Here is a 14,569-nt window from a genome sequence, read left to right on the forward strand (position 1 = left end):
AAAAGGGATAAAGATGCGAGTCGATCTTGAATCACAGCTGGGTGACACGGGCTTCTGTTCTGATATGGTTGTACGAGAAACAGGAGGAATCGCCAATCTCCTATAGAACATGAGTTGAATCAGGAGTGAGACATTTCGTATACTCGTGCATATGTCAACGCCTGACCTACATCGTAAAACTAACATTAAGTTGTCAGAGACATTCATTTATATACAAACAAGAGACAGACCAAGTAATAATTCTACATTAGTTCAGGTGGGTAAACCTGAACTAACTAACTAATAAACCTATTAATAATTCTACATTAACGTGTCCTACACTGATCAGACTAATTGACATGGTCTGATTCAGAGCCTGTGCAGTTCGTGCTAATTACAACAACGACAGTTCTGAACCCTCATCACCGAACTGAGCACAAGTTCAGCTGTTCTCCAGTTTTGTTACGCATGGTTTTTCATTGCAATTGAGTTCAGAGCTGGAGCTGATCTCCAGACAGTACAGTGTTTTGGGTAAGTTGTCGATGCAGGAGGCTGCAGACAACTTACCCAAAGTGTTTTCTATAGCTTTCAGGTGCAGTTCATTTATATAAAAGAATGTAAGTGGTATAAACTCAACAAGCCAGATGGCAGTCGAACCCATAATTTTCTGACACAAGGCCTAACGCGTTATTCATTACGCCACTGACCCTGCTATTATAGTGTTAAAAAAACGCGTTTTCTACGTCTGTTTAAAAATCACTAAAAAAGACAAAGGGCTTGTGTGTTGCGCTAAAATTCTGCTTCATTTCGAATGCAAATAAAAACCGTTTTGTTCCGTGAAATCATACATTTGTCACATCCTTCATACTATACTTCTCTCTTGTATTAGTAAAGCATTTTGATTTAAACTGAACAATATATTGTAACGCAACAAGGGCGCATTAGGTCGGCCCCCCACCGTCGGGCGCTCGAACCCGGGACTCCCATGTCTCTCTGCAGCAACCCAGCCCGGTGAGCTGAAGAGAGATCTCCCCACATCCCACGGGCTGTGGTCCTGCTATCACAGGGAAGGGCAGTGACGTCACCTGCTCTGGTACACCGGCTCTTACACAGTGCCTGTCGGCCGTAAGCGTTACACTATGAAAGGTTTCATCTATACACTTACACATAATAAGTATACGAATAAATACTCGGAAGAAGCCGCAGCTCAGGTATTAGAGAGATTTAAAATCGGATCGGAGGATTTAGAGTCCAGACTGCAAACCAACAGCTGACACAGGTCTTTTATAGAACTGTTTTGATTTCCTCTACTTTGTCCCCGTGACGTCATTGTCCTGCTCGCAGCCGAGCCCGACACACGTCTGGTTTCTGTCGCTGGGCGCATACCCTGCGGTCCATGCGGGTCCTGATACCCCAGTACAATGACGGGGACGCTAAACTGTAAACAGGTGCCGTCCTTCGGCTGAGACGTAAAACCAAGGTCCTGACTCTCTGTGATCATTCAGGAGAATGGTGGTGGTGGCGGGGAGTCCCCATTACCTGTAAAGCGCATTGAGTGGAGTATCCAGAACAGCGCTATATAAGTGTAAGCAATAATGATTATTATTATTATGTAAAATGCAATAAAAAATAAAACAAAATATCAAACTTTGATTCAAAATAGATTAATATAAAACTGATAAAGCTAATGCTTTTTTCAGGGCTATATCTACTTTTTTTTTTTAAAAAGCGAAGTCTGTCGCGACTGAAAGTTAGAGAAGGTATACCAGCGGGTGCCTTCATATCGTGAGCGTCAGTCTCGCCCGTAGCTGCGAGAAGGTTAAAAGCGCACAAGTGATTTGTCTTTCGTCAAAGTAACTGCCGGAGCAGTAAGATGCAGAGCACAATCCAGCAGCTGTAGACGATGTTCGGGGAAGAGCTTATTCTGTTTTCAGCACAGGGAGTGAGAATGAGCTCAGTCCGGCTCCCAGCAGAATCCATCCTGGTTTGGTTACAGTGAGTCTGAGGCTCTTTGGATCGTAACGTAAAAAAAAACAATTGCTCACATCGTGTGACTTCCACGACAGGAAGGAAAGATATCACTTAAAAAAATCAGAACTGAAGATTTGGATCCGGGGCCTCATACTTATAAAATTATTAAAATAATAATTATCAAAATATCAGATTGTGTTTCTGCAAAATTTCGTGCACAGTACGCCATTTTTATCTAAAACAGTCACAACGAGGGCTTTACACGCAGTCTGGGGTATTTTCCCCTTTTATATTTTTGCCACTTTAAATCGAACCTGTTATACTCCCAGAAGTGCACAGTAGCTTGTACTTAATAAAAATGTACAATTCACCGCTGGTATAAACAGATGTGTGCCGTGTTTGCCTTTGTAAGCATTTGTTTAAAAAATAAGTTCACAATACGATAAAAACACAGAAAGCACAAACTTTATAATACAACGATACAAAATCAATACCAAATCATTATGCCAATTAAGTAACTATCCTTTGAAAACAGAGAACACCTTTATATCTACAAAAAACTTGACATTTGTATGTATTTTTGAATTACAAAGCAGACAGTGTAGTCCCTTAATTCAAAGATCAGATCTTGGCAAAAAAAAGACAATCAGACGTGGGCTGAATTCGGAACAGGAGCCTTTGCTTAGTCGATTATTGAGCTTTTGATCAATGTCTGAATAAAACAGTCGCTTTTTTAACTCTTTGATTAAATTACATGAAAAGCACCTTCCTTCGAGCCGGAATCAAACCAGCGACCTAAGGATTCCCTGTTGACTCCACTACAGTCCTCCGCTCTACCAACTGAGCTATCGAAGAGATGCGGTGGCATTGCTCTCTGGCACATACTGCCCAATGAAGTAAAATGTGAAATGGGTGATTTAAATCCCACTTCGACATCAAGTTTCCAACTCGTTTCCTTAGTCTCATTTACATTGAATTTAAGCCACGAACCAGGATTCTACTGTATAAACTTCCAGGGATATTACAAAATGTTTGATGGGGCATCAATCATTCCAGGCGGAAATTGATTCCTTTTTTTTCTCGAGGGATCATATTAAACATTTCATTAGTATCGAGAGGAAGATCACCAGTAGACACAAAACAAACAGTTTCTTTCTGTCTTTATTAGAAAGTAGCGTTTGTGCTACATAATATTTTCGTGGAAATAAAGAAGTTGTAAATTTTAAAAATTTATATTTGAATCGAAATGTGGTTTTGAGTTAAATATTAGCGTGTTCATGTAATTAGTTTGTGTTTGTCATTACTATATATATTGCCATGTTACTAGAATTTGTAACTGAAGTTTACTAGTTGTGTTTTTTATGATGATTAGACATTTGAATACAATATTGTATATAATGTATAATTTGAACTACATATTGTTCAGGTGTGAATAATTGTATATTTTAAGAATACATTTCTAAAACAAATCATTGGCTTTATTTACTAGTTTCTACACCTATAAAAATCTTTCTTTGATGTATAATAGACATCAAAGAAAGATGTCTATTATACATAAAAGATGAGCAGTGTGTGTCGTGTTCACAGCTGATAACTAGAAGATGTCTGGAAGAGGCAAAGGCGGAAAGGGACTCGGGAAAGGAGGTGCTAAGCGTCACCGTAAGGTTCTCTGCGACAACATCCAGGGAATCACCAAGCCCGCAATCCGCAGCCTGGCTCGCCATTAGGGAGTGAAGCGGATCTCCAGGCTGAACTACGAGGAGACCCGCGGGGTGCTGAAGGTGTTCCTGGAGAACGTCACCTACACAGAGCACGCCAAGCACGCCAAGAGGAAGACCGTCACTGCCATGGACGTGGTGTACGCGCTAAACCGCCAGGGCCGCACCCTGTACGGCTTCGGAGGCTAAACAGGAGCGGAGCTTCACTACCGGACCCCGACGTATAAACCCAAGTGACACAGTGACATTTGTCACTGCTGAGGTTGCTTTATGGGTCTATTTTCTATACTGTGCTGATCAATTGGAAATCAAATGGCAAAAAAGACCCGTTCCCACACCTAAGGTCAAATATTAGGAATCAAAACTGCTTGAGTGTATGGAAGCACACAGCTTTATCAAGATTTCCAAGTGCAAGATCTTTTTATTCATAAAAGACCCTATTTATGTTGTATGAGAAATATTAATATTAATACAGAATCCTTTTTCACCAAATAAATGGGGTTCCTGACTTCAGAAAGCCTTCTAGACAAATACTAAAAGAGCAAAAATTCAATTTGGTAAATGAAATGAAAACACATACCCTACCAAACCTTGAGTACAGGCCATTCAGGATGATAATACAAAACCATTTATAATTCAACAAATAAAACCTGTCAACTGGTAATCACCACTTATCATAAAAAATAAGTAGCAATACACAGTAGGGGACTCTTGGGTGCAAGTTAAATCCATGCAAGAAGGGGTTTAGTGTTATATTTCCAAATCAGATATGCAAATGAGAGATCTGGCCCAGCCAATCTCAAAGCTCCCATGGTATGGAATGGAGCTGCTCCCCTCTTCTAGTTATTCACACTGGAGTTAGGTTACATATTAGCACATTTCATCTAACAGTTGCTCCAGAAACAAAAACGTAAACAAATGATCTGGAATGTGACCACACCTATGAGAATGTAGTTCAACAGATAACTTGTAAACCTTGTCATAAGATGTTTTTTGTTCTACAAAATATACTTTATTCTGCAAAAAAAACATCTCAAAAGGAACATCTCACACATATTAACACTCCATGTAATAAAAAACAACGGCGGAACGGAGATTGATTGTCCGTTATCAATCTTTGCGAGTGGGGGCGGATTTGCGCAATTAAGAGAGTCCCTCCAAATCTACCACTTGCTATTGTCCTTTAATCTCTGTATAGGGCCCAAAGTCCATTCCAGCGCTCCCTCGCCGTGGGGAAACCCCATTTGGCGACGTGGTGCTTCGTCCTCCTCCTGAGGTCCGCCAGGATCCTCTTCTCCAGCTCCCTCGCCCCCCACTTTATGTTGTGCCGGATGAGAGTGTTCCTCACCTTCCACAGTCCTTGTTTTGTGAGGGACAGTAGCAGCCCCCACAGGTCCTGTGTCCCCTTGTCCAGTCTGGTGGGTGCCAGCCCCCAGCAGAATGTACTGGTAACTGAGCACTGCATCCTTTCCCAGGAGTTGGATAATGTTGTCCATTCTGCCCCACACCGCCTTGGCGAAGAGGCAGCTCCAGAACACGTGCTCCTGAGTCTCCTCGACAAAACACGTGTCCCGGGGGCAATGCGGATTCCTGGTTAGCGAGTGTCTGTAGAGGACCTCTCTGGTAGCCAGTCTCTTGTGCACAGCCATCCAGTTGAGGTCCTTCAGTTGGTTGTCAAGTTCTTTGGGCTGTGTCCTTTCCCAGACTTGTCTGGGAACCTGCAGCCTTTCGTCAGCGACCAAATGCCCCCTCACCTCTTTGTACAGGGCTCTGTGGTTGGCCTCCTGCTCCACTTGACAGCGTGGGTGTAGAACTTCGGTCGCCTCTCTGCCTTGGGCCCAGTGTTTGACCACTGGACCAAGTGCCTCATCGGGACGGAGAGCCACAGCCTGACAAAGTACTGGTACTTGTGGCCAATGGGCTCCTGCAGCGCCCGACAGAGGTTGCAGTAGAAGATGCAGTCGAGTTTCAGGGGGAAATGTGGGACATCTCGAACCCCTTCCTCGACCGGCTGACACATCCGGTTTTCGAGTGATGTACTCGTACTTGCCGCCCCAGACGAGGCCGAAGATAATCCCTTGCAGCGCTCGTCTGAGTCTGGCCGGCAGCGGGTACACCACCGCCAGGTAAACCAAAGCCGGCAGGATGTCTGCTTTCAACACCATCACTTTCCCTGTGTAGGACAGCGACCGCGTTTTCCACAGACCCAGCTTCGCATTCACCTTGGCGATCCTCTCGGTCCAGTTGTTGGTCTCGTTGTCCTGGCTCTGGAAGGAAACCCCCAGTATTTTGAGGGGCTCCGTGCAGAGCTTGAGACCCTCCGGCGCTGTCGTCCTGTGCTTCCAGGGCCCGAAGAACTTCAGTTTTCTCTTTCGGCGGTTGAGTTTCGACCCCGAGGCTCTGGAGTATTGCTCCATGACCTGCAGGGCCCTCCTCAACCCCCTGTCCGACCTCAGGAACAGCGTTGTGTCGTCGGCATACTGGGAGATCTTCAGGGTTTCCCCCGCGCCTCCCGGTATCTCCCGGCCGTCGATGACAGGGTCCCGTCTCACCGTCTCTGCTAAGGGCTCTTGAAGAGGAGATGATGCCCTCCCTCATGGTGTCTCCGAGTTTCCCCCGGCGGAAGATCCACTTCCACCAGATCTGCCGCCAGGGTGTCCCAGAAGCAGGTGTAGAATTCCTTGGGGAGTCCGTCCGGCCCTGGCACCTTGCCATTCTCCATGGACAAGAGCGCCGCCTTCAGCTCCTCGGCCGCGATCAGACCCTCCAAGTCCTCCCTCACCTCCTCCGGTACTCGTGCCTTCAGCTCCTCCAGAAAAGCATCACCTGCCTCCACCTCCGTTTGCTTTTCTGAAAAGAGCTCATTGTAGAAAGCGGTGGCCGCTTCTACCTTGTCGCTCTTGTCCAGCACTTCCTCTCCATCTCCCCGTCTCAGGCCGTGGATCACCCTCTTTTTCTGACCTCCTCGGACCTGATTGAGTTTGCGGAGCCTCTCCTTCAGGTCCCGTGCCCGGGCTGAATTGAAGGCTCCTCCCCCGTTAGCCGAGCTGTACTCCTCCTCTAGTTGTCTCTGGAGTCGTGCAGCTTCCTTCCTCTCCCTGGCCGCCTTCCATCTACAGTACGTCTGCGCCAGGGTTCGGGTCCTGTCTTTCACCGACTCCCACCATTCCACCATGGAGCTGTAGCCGTCTCTCAGATCGACCCAGCTCGCGTAGTCTTTACGGAACAGTGCCTTGAAGTCGTCTTCCTCCAGTATCTCCCGGTTCAGCTTCCAGTACCCACGACCGAATGCTGGCAGGTTGGTGTTAACCACCACCGTCAAGCGCTTGTGGCTGGATTACCACTCCGGGGACACCGTCGCCGACTCCAGGGAGCAGGTCGTGTGCAGAAAGATGTAGTCCAGGCGGCTGCACACTCCCCGGGAGTTTTTCCATGTCGTTCTGGCGTCGTTAGGGCGGCACCGTCTGAAACCGTCTACCAGGGAGAACTGCTTGAGTAGCGACTCCAGCTCTGCCGAGCTAGCGTCGCTCCCCTTCTCCCGGTCGACATTGAAGTCCCCGCCAAGCACCACCTGTCTGTTGGTGGTGCAGCAGCTGGCCAGGTCAGCAAACACTTCCTTCCGGAGAGAGGGTTCCGTCGGAGCATAGACGTTAATTGCTCTCAACTTCTGCCCCCTCCAGTCGATGTCTGCGACCAGGATCCGGCCCTGCACCACCGAGAAGGAGGAAACCAGCGTCATCTCTGGGTTTCCGAGGAGGATTCCCACTCCGGAAGAGTGGACCCCTCCTACGCTCCAGCATGATTCTCCCTTCGTCCATTCCCTGGTGAATGTCAGCTGGTCGCTTTCATCCTTCAGGTGGACCTCCTGTAAGAACAAACTGAGAAAGACTTTGAGGCCAGATGATGAAAGACTCCCTGTCTTTTCATCGGGTCTCTTAGCCCTCTCACGTTAGTTGTTAGAAAGATAAGTTTCACAGTCATGATTAAACAAGTGAAAGTTGAACCTCCTCTCTTTGTGCTTACAGTGGAAAACTTGGGAGTCTACATCTGTGCACTGTTTAGCCTAGATGTAACTCCTCTCATTCGGGTCCTGGGGGGAATATGCTGGGCTCCCTCCAGGTCTCGCTGGGGACTGAAAGGTAAACATGCTGGACAGGTCCAGCCCTACCATCAGTCCCGGCTCCAGGGCGGCTTCAAAGTAATCCTCGTCTTCCTCGAGGATACTCTCCGCCACTGCTTCGGGAAGGCTTTTTTCTTCCCTTTCTCCAGGAGTTTCGGGGACCTCCAGTTGCTCCTGGGCCTTGGGGGAGGGGGGTTCCGACTTCCTGGGCTGCCTCTTCCTGTTGTCCCTGGGCCTCGGGGGAGGGGGTAACCTCTTCCTGGGCTGCCTCCTCCTGTTGTCCGTGGGACTCGGGGGAGGGGGGTTCCATTTCCTGGGCTGTCACTTCCTGTCGTCTTTGGGCCTCGGGGGGGAGGGTTTCCATTTCCTGGGCTGCCTCCTCCGGTTGTTCCTGGGCCTCGGGGGAAGAAAGTTCCGTTTCCTCTAGGACGAGGAAACGATTCTCCCTTACCACTCTTTTCTTTTGTCCTTCCGAAGTTGGATCCTCTTTCCCTTCTTGCTGGGAGTTATCCAGGGCCCTACCTCTGGTCAGCCATTTTGTCCGTCGTCCTGGCGGCCATCTTGTGGCACTGGTGCAGCTGGGGGTGTGGCCTCGGCAGTTTCGGTTCTCTGCGGGGGAGGTGTGGGTTCTTTGTTCTCACCTCTCTCCCTTTGTCTGGATTACTACTAACAAGCGCCGCCGCACGAGTTAACACACCTGCAATTGCTCTACCGTGCGGCACGCCGGGTTATTTATACTATTCGTACCTGATTCCCGTTGCTCGGTATTGAGTTCTCTACTTGTTGCTCAGCCTAGCGTTCTTACCCCTCTTTTGCCTTCCTGGAATTCTGCCTGCACCTTTTGCCTTCGGACTTCGGATCTCGTCTCGCCCCTTGGATTGTTTGCTTTCATTGCCCTGTAGCTCTCTTTTCGACTACGATTCTGTCTCACGTTTTGGATTGTTCGCCACCAGTGCCTTTACCGGATCTCGACTTACCTTCACCTTCGGACTACGACTCAGCTCCTGGATTTGCTCGGTACGTTTACTTACCTCCCTGCGACTCCTGCATCTGCATCGGATCCTTTTCACCTCTACAGAGCAGCGTTACAGGTACCCCCTGTCGGCTTCGATGTTGACTGTGATGGTCCTCTGGTTTGTCTTCCTCAAAAGACAAACCAGAGAAACCAGGGTGCTTACCTTTTTCTCTGATCATTTTCGTTGCCTTTTCATATGAGGCGTCCATGGCCATGTAGGCCTCCATGTATCTCTCTGCCTTGTTGTCTTGCAGGCAGTAGAGATCTCCGGCCACCAACTGCAGGATCCCTCTCAGGAAGGTAATGAAAAAGGATTTCGCAGTTGGCATCGTCTCTGTTTTCTTGGTCCAGTGGAACCGGATCAGTGTCTTCTTGTCTGCCATCTGGAAAGGAGAAAAAAGAAAAAAGGAGAGAAAGAGAGAGCAAAGTCCTGTGGAGAGGAGGGTTTAGCTGCTAAAGGAGCAGCGAGGGAGCCCTGGCCTTTGTCCTTGTGGGCAAAGCCCAGCTAGGTGCAGGCGCAGGAGAATAGAGAGAGAGGGAGCGGATAGTGCTTCCGAGTCTCGAGGAAGAAAGTAAGCACCACGGGCAGGCCACGAGTACCTTCTAGACCTTTGGAAAGACAAGAACTGCGGGCATGCCACTTGAACTTGATCTTAGCCAAAAGGCAGATAAAATTGGATTCCAGCTCACTGGTCATAGATGGCAGGTTGCTGTGTGCGGATGTGGAATGGGGGACCATTAACCTGCGGCTAATCAATGTGTATTGCCCTACTGACGTGGGAGGAAGGGTGGAGCTACTCAAGGCACTCTCTCCCCTATTGTTATGTAGCACAGATGTGATAGTGGGAGGGGATTTTAATTGTATCTTAGAGCACACAGACAGGCAGTCTAGCTCTCCGATAAAATTGGATTCCAGCTCACTGGCCCTGCAAAACTTAGTTCAAGACTTTAAACTCTCAGACACATATAGATGTATATATCCCACAACAGCAGGATATACATGGTCAGGGAGGAATAGCAGCTCCAGAATTGACTATTGCTTTGTCTCAGAGAGAGTGAAAGTTGTAGGGGTCACTCTTCAGCCTGTCTTCTTCTCAGATCATCAGGCTTTAGGGTGTAGAGTGGAACTCCAGGGTGGGACTGTCTTTGGCCCAGGCCTCTGGAAACTCAACACAAAGCTGCTAGAAAACGAGGGGGTAGTATCCTGCTACAAGGATAAACTATCACAGTGGCTGTCCTTGCAGTGTCTGTACGGGTCAGTAGGAGAGTGGTGGGAGGAGGTGAAGGTGAGGACAAAGGCCTTTTTCATGGCTGAGGGAAGGAAGGCTGCTGCCAGACGGAGAGGAGTGCTAGCCAGGAAACAGAGGCAGCTGCAGCGTCTCTACACGATGCTGCACAGTGGCTTCGATGTGCTCGAGGATATCACCCTTTTAAAAATGGACATCCGGAGCATAGCGGAAGAGAGTAGTCGAGGAGTGCTGCTAAGACGCAGAGTGCAGTTCTTGGAAGAAAATGAGAAGTGTACTCGCTTCTTTTTCAGGAAAGTGGTAGGCTCCAAGTCTGTCATGGAAAGTGTAGTTGATGAGGAGGGACGAGAGAGAACAGAGCCGAGTGCTATCCTCTCCTGCACCGAGGCCTTCTACTCAAGACTGTACTGCTCTACAGAGGTAAAGGATGAAGAAATTCATTTTTTTACCTCAAAGCTAGAAAACGTTTTGAGTGAAGAAGATAGGGAAGTACTTGAGAGGGATTTGAAAGTAGAAGAGCTGAGACAAGCTATGGAGAGCTTAAAGAAGGGGAAAACTCCGGGTGCTGACGGGTTCCTAAGGAATTTTATTGCACCTTTTGAGATCTGCTTCAGGATCCGCTACTGCTCCTATTCGAGGAAAGCTATAAGACAGAATTGCTGCCTGACTCCTTAAGAGAAGGCACTATCTCTCTCTTGTTTAAGAAAGGAGCAAAGAATGACTTAAAGAACTGGAGACCCCTCAGCCTGTTAGGCGTGGACACTAAGATCCTGTCCAAAGCCCTTTTCCTGCGCCTACAAAATGTAGTGGCCTCACTGGTAGGGAAAGAACAGACTTGTGGGATAGCAGGACGCCTGATGAGCGACAACCTGGCCTTGTTGAGGGATGTCTGTCTGTACTCAGAGGATCGCTCTCTCTCTCTCTGTGCATTTTAGGTGTAGACCTAGAAAAGGCCTTTGACCGCCTAAACCGGCAGTACTTAACATCGGTACTTGAGCACATGAAGTTTGGCCCCATCATGAGAAAGTGGATTAACCTGCTGTACACAGGTAGCAACAGCAGAGTCATGGTTAATGGCAATAGATCACGCCCCTTTGAAGTCTGTTCAGGGGTGAGGCAGGGCTGCCCATTATCCCCCTTGTTATTCGTTTTGGCTATGGAGCCCTTAGCCTGTGCCTTGCGCCAGGATCAGGCCATTAATGGGATACCAGTGCCTGGAAGTGGGGGAGGAGAGGTAAAGACATCTCTATACATGGATGACGTCACCCTGCTCCTCTCTGACAATGCCTCAATTAGCAGAGCTCTGCAGTGCTGTGATCGTTTCACTTTGGCTTCCTCTGCAAAAATTAACAAATCTAAGAGTGAGATATTTTTATCAGAACTGGAGGGAGCCAAAAGAAGGACATGATCTCAGGCTGCAAGAGAAGAGAATTAAGGTCCTGGGGGTGTATTTGAGAGAAGAGATGGGAACAGTAAATTGGCAGAACAAATTGCCAATCTTAAACAAAAAACTGATGCAATGGAAGGACCGAGACCTCACCATGACAGGGAAGGTGCTGGTCATCAAAGCTGAGCTCTTGCCTGTCTTGAATTTTCTGGCTTCTACCTTCCCAATCCCACACCGTGTTGCGGCGGTGCTGAGGAGATTGATGTTTCAATTTCTATGGGGTGGGAAGCAGGAAAGACTCAGAAGGGAAATAATGTACAGGTCGCTACTCTCAGGGGGGAAGTCCGTCCCAGATATTGCTACGAAGCTGCTGTGCATTTTCCTGGCCTCTGTGCTGAGAGGCTTTGCAACAGCACCTGCAGCACGTACCTGGACTTTTTTCCAGGCTCTGGGTAGGTAGGGAGGTGTTCAGAGTGTGGGGTGTCAGACCCAAGCTGGATGTCCCAGTCTCTGACACATGCCCTGCAATTTATGGGACAGTTAAAAGTTTTCTAAGATCTCACCCAATTGGCCATATTCCCCTCCAAGATGTCAGCGTCCAAAAACTGGAAGATTTCGTTGCACCCCAGAACAATAGGCAGACCCCTGTGGGCATTTTAACATCAGCCCAAACAAGGAAGTTGTGGAAACACACATCCTCTAAGTTTATGTGCAACATTCACAGAGATTTAGCCTGGAGTGTCGTCCACCAGTGCTTACCGGTATGAACTTTCTTGTACCGTAGGGGCCTCACCCCCAGCCCTCGCTGCGTTAGGGTGGGCTGCGATGAGCAGAAGACTGTGACCCATCTCCTGTGGTCCTGCTTTTTTGCTAAGACCTTCTGGGTCCAGTTTGAACACTGGTTGCAAGCTCTCTTGCCCCAATTTTCCCTGACCGCTGCTTTCGTTATATACGGCATCTCTCCTGACAAACTTCCTCCTGACATGTTTGACAGGATCTGGGCCGTGGTGAACAGTGGGAAAGACGCTCTGTGGAGAGTGAGGAACATGGGGGTGTTCAAAGGCATCGGGGTCCCAGTCAAGGCAGCAGGTAGCCTGGCCCTGTTCATCACCCGAGAGAACTATTACCTCAGAGATCTGTGGAAAGAAGGGAGGGAGGAAGCAGAAAATCTGTGGGAAATAGAGGGCATAGGTCAATATCTCAAGATGCTTGTGGTAGTGGGGGACTGCGTTCGAGCTCTCCCCCGATGTGCTTGGTCCAATATCAGATACAGAAGATTTCCGACACCACGAATCATGTGCTTGCTATAGGGTCCCAGTTTGAAAGGAATCGATGACACTACTAGTTCTATATAGTTCTATTCTATTATTTACTTATAGGTCCAGAGAACCAATTCAAGCTGGTTACACTACTCCTTCCGGACATTCATTCCCTTTTCAAAGTGGGTCTTTTTGTTGTAGTTTGCATTACTTAGGATGATTATAGAGGTTAGCCTTTATTTGGTCATGGGGGGCCTCGGTACTGTATGCTAATTCTAAAGACAGTTTCACCCATTTTCTGATTGCTAGGTTCTGTACCAGTGCAGACATGTCAAACAGTGAATGGCTGTACCTCTATTGTATCCGTGCATCCGTGCTCAATGAATGAAATCAGTAATAAGTGAATATATGTATAGTTATATGAAAAACAAGTGGTTTATTGACTGATATTCATTTACAGATTTAGAGGCAGCTTCGATATTCGTTTTACAAACAGGTTTTTTTATATGTATGAGTCACACACATGCCATAGCAACAAAACATCTCTAGAAATTAGGCTATAGATCACTTTTCTTGGAAATGTTAAATGTCCATACTTCAGGCTTTCCTCCTAAAGCCTACGGCACCAATGGCGACCTCTGCTGGCTGAGAGAGCAAGAGCTTACAGCACCTGGCATTCCCAGGCGGTTTCCCATCGAAATACTAACCAGACCTGACCCTGCTTAGCTTCCAAGATCAGATATGTTCAGGGTGATATGGCCATAAGCTAAAGCAATGGCACCTGACACGCTACTTGAAGCTGTTTGGCGGGGGTTCTGTGTCCCCTGAGGAGGACTAAAGGATCTTTCATTTGCAATTCTTTGGAAAGGAGCTTCTTTCGAAATCAATGCGTGGCTGGATGTTCGCAAATGTGCACCCTTGTGTTGGCTTGTCCTGCACTGGATAAGGACAAACAGGTATCAGCTTGTTCCCTTCTCCCACCCCTCTCTGTGTACAGTAGAGCCTCCTGTCCTGACTGGAGGACCTCATCCAGCTGTGTCTGAAGAGATACCAAAGTACCAGCTTGATCCACACCCAGGCACGTCTCTGTGTACAGTAGAGCCTCCTGTCCTGAATGGAGGAGCCTATCCAGCTGCGTCTGGAAAGAAGCCAGGGTATCAGCTTGTTCCCTCCTCCCACCCCCCTCTGTGTACAGTAGACCCTCCTGTCCTGACTTGAGGAGCTCACCCAGCTTTGCCTGGAGAGAAGCCAAGGTATTGGCTTGTTCACCTCTCCCATCCCTCTCTGTGTACAGTAGAGCTTCCTGTCCTGCTTGGAGGATCTCATCCAGCTGTGTTTGGAGAGATGCCAGGTTATCAGCTTGTTACCCCCTCCGGCCCCTCTGCGTACAGTAGAGCCTCCTTTCCTGACTGGAGGAGCTCACCCAGCTGTGTCCAGAGAGAAGCCAGGGTATCGGCTTCAACAACAGGGCTGGGCAGCTTGTTCCCTTCTCCCACCCCACTCTGTGTACAGTTGAGCCTCCTGTCCTGACTGGAGGTGCCCACCCAGCTGTGCCTGGAAAGACACCAGGGTATCAGCTTGTTCCCCTCTCCCACCCCCCTCTGTGTACAGTAGCGCCTCCTGTCCTGACGGGAGGAGCTGATCTAGCTGTGTCTGGAGAGGAGCCAGAGTATCAGCTTGTTCCACACCCCCACAGCTCTCTTTGTACAGTAGAGCCTCCTGTCCTGACTGGAGGAGCTCATCCAGCTCTGTCTGTAGAGAAGCCAGGGTATCGGCTTGTTCCACACCCCCACCTCTCTCTGTGTACAGTAGTGCCTCCTGTCCTGACTGGAGGAGCTCATCCAGCTGTGTTTGGAGAGAAGCCAGGGTATCA

The 14,569-nt window shown here is 48.3% G+C and overlaps 2 non-coding genes and 1 pseudogene across 2 annotated transcripts; 1 reads left to right on the forward strand and 2 right to left on the reverse strand.

The window, feature by feature from the left end:
* Positions 1 to 2,716: 2,716 nt before the first annotated feature.
* trnay-gua (transfer RNA tyrosine (anticodon GUA)) lies at positions 2,717 to 2,805 on the reverse strand. The gene is given in 2 exon segments: positions 2,717 to 2,753; positions 2,769 to 2,805. It is a non-coding gene; the product is annotated as a tRNA-Tyr (tRNA).
* Positions 2,806 to 3,551: 746 nt separating this feature from the next.
* Positions 3,552 to 3,857, forward strand: LOC148630306 (histone H4-like; annotated as a pseudogene).
* A 306-nt stretch (positions 3,858 to 4,163) lies between these two features.
* On the reverse strand, positions 4,164 to 4,219 carry LOC148630307 (U7 small nuclear RNA). Its single transcript, XR_015935266.1, has one exon. It is a non-coding gene; the product is annotated as a U7 small nuclear RNA (small nuclear RNA).
* Between the last annotated feature and the right edge of the window lie 10,350 nt (positions 4,220 to 14,569).

This window comes from Lepisosteus platostomus, unplaced genomic scaffold, assembly GCF_059453375.1.
Source record: "Lepisosteus platostomus isolate fLepPlt1 unplaced genomic scaffold, fLepPlt1.hap1 Scaffold_99_H1, whole genome shotgun sequence".
NCBI classification, from domain to species: domain Eukaryota; kingdom Metazoa; phylum Chordata; class Actinopteri; order Semionotiformes; family Lepisosteidae; genus Lepisosteus; species Lepisosteus platostomus.